The sequence below is a fragment of the Helianthus annuus genome, chromosome 11 (genome assembly GCF_002127325.2).
Source record: "Helianthus annuus cultivar XRQ/B chromosome 11, HanXRQr2.0-SUNRISE, whole genome shotgun sequence".
NCBI classification, from domain to species: domain Eukaryota; kingdom Viridiplantae; phylum Streptophyta; class Magnoliopsida; order Asterales; family Asteraceae; genus Helianthus; species Helianthus annuus.
Genome location: NC_035443.2, coordinates 182829650 through 182831905, shown reverse-complemented (window position 1 = coordinate 182831905; position 2256 = coordinate 182829650). Strand labels below are relative to the sequence as shown.

The window sequence follows — 2256 nt, the reverse complement described above, 5'->3', positions numbered from 1 at the left end:
CGAAATAACTAGCTGGCTTATTGTATTCTTCACACATGCACCTTTTGTGACCTAAAAATCAGACAAACCAAGAACACAAACTAAACGTGTTTACATTTTTATTATTTTTTATATATAATTTCTGGTAGAGGATCCTATAAAAAGTGCTCAAAAGTGTGAGAAGTGTGAGAAGTGTATTATAACACTATATATAATACTATATAACACCATATAAACACCGTATAACAATAACAATATTTAACACCATATAATACCATATAACACTATGTAACACTATATAACATTATATAACAAATATAACACTATAGTTTGTCTGATAGCATGTCTATGATAGATGTATAGTGTTATATTTGTTATATAATGTTATATAGTGTTACATAGTGTTATATAGTGTTACATATTGTTATACGGTGTTTATATGGTGTTATATAGTATTATATATAGTGTTATAATACACTTCTCACACTTCTCACACTTTAGGCCCTTTTTACACTATCCTTACCCTATAATTTCTAATAGCCACTTCTCAACATAAAGTATTTTAGAACTTCAAAAACCAAATATTTGTAATTTGTTTATTAATAGTTTCATGATCATCTTTCAAAAAATACTTACAACACACGTTTGGTAAACCATAAGAGAGTAGTAAGCATTAGCACGAGTATTTTCTCACCTTTAGTGTTTCATCTTTGTCTCATTTGTAGCATACAGTTGTATCTCAACACCCGAAGATATTAACAAGATGATGATAACTCAAAACTTGAAGAAATTGATTGTGATGTTTGTCATATCATCAATGATGATGATCCAAGTAGTGTGGCGGATGATGGTGAAGATATTATGGAGTGTGATCGGAAGGCATGTGATGTCTTGGGGGCTTGACATGTGGGTGCGGTTCGAGTTGATGCTTCTCAAGTATGAGATGGAAAGCATTAGTGCAAATTATGTCGTTCCGTATGACTACTATAAGGTGTGTTAAAACATTCATATATGTATTTTGTATGCATAGAATGTCATAAGCATATATCAAAAATAAGATAAATACACATAGGGCAAAGGGTATGTGAGGGGGAGATATATCTACTCAACTTTGGTCTATCAAAGTAAAAAAGGAATCGAAAAATTATGTTACACACAAAAATGGATTCGCTATACAAATTTACAATGTAATAGGTCAAAACTCAAAATGTTGATATTTGGCTGGTGCAAATGAAAATGAAGCACAAGCTAGCTAAATTACACATATTATGACACTTTTACTTAACTAGAGCCTAGGACAAGGTTTAGTTAACAAGAACAAAACGATAAGCTTCTACTATGAATCTAGGCGTTTACCTCTCTATCGATCTGGTCGGAGAAGGTGGATCCATTTATGGCTAGTGATGGAAAGTGGCTTTCGGCAACTATGTAATGATGGCGGTAGTGTAAGGGAAATGTGATCTTCAAGCATTCAAGAAGGCTAGAAGTTTGAAAGATTTTGCCATCATCATTAACATTGTTGTAGACTTGAAAACTATGTATTGAATCTATCTATTGTATGGTGATGAATGAGTCATCTCTACTAATTTGGTTTGGGTTCTACTTGTCTAATTTGAGTCCAATCTCACTTGGAACAGAACTCAAAACACTCAAAATATAAGTTCCTTCTTTTGTCTTTTATATTATATATTTTTTTTTCTTAGGAGAACTTGTTACCAAAAAACTCACAGGAACTCATCAATACACTACTAACCAACGAGATTATGTAAAACGCAGCAGGCGACCTACAAGGGGTTAAAAGAAGTAAACCAGTGGAAGTTGTATTCAAAACCGGGACCTTTACTAAAAGGGGTCAAACGTTTACAACCGTGCTATGCCTTCTTTGGAGGTTTTATTAATATGGTTTATATATGGGTTCTACAACCTAAACCTCTATTAATTTAATATATATATTCTTAATTTTGTAACTTTATGTCTAAATAAATGTTACTTATGAATTCTTATAATGTCATTTTTAACAAAAAAAAATACTATTGAAATTTGAAGGAAAATGATAGAACTGCATACGAAGTTCCAGCTTTTTGAATCATAAAAAAATATAATAAACAAATTTATAAATAATAAATAAAGAGTTAAGTGGACGTCCCTGTGTTTTGTCCAATTTTCCATTTTAGGCCAATTTTAAAATTGTGTTATTTTTCTTCCTGGCGTACTTGAAACGTGCCATTTCAATCCAAAAAAACAAACCCAGTTAAAAACTTTTGTTTAATGAAGGGC

At 31.4% G+C, this 2256-nt stretch overlaps 1 long non-coding RNA gene across 1 annotated transcript; it reads left to right on the top strand.

Annotated features, from left to right (window-relative positions):
• Window positions 1–397: 397 nt before the first annotated feature.
• On the top strand, window positions 398–1681 carry LOC118484313. Its single transcript, XR_004873300.1, has 2 exons — window positions 398–970; window positions 1328–1681. It is a non-coding gene; the product is annotated as an uncharacterized LOC118484313 (long non-coding RNA).
• The last annotated feature ends 575 nt before the right edge of the window (window positions 1682–2256 follow it).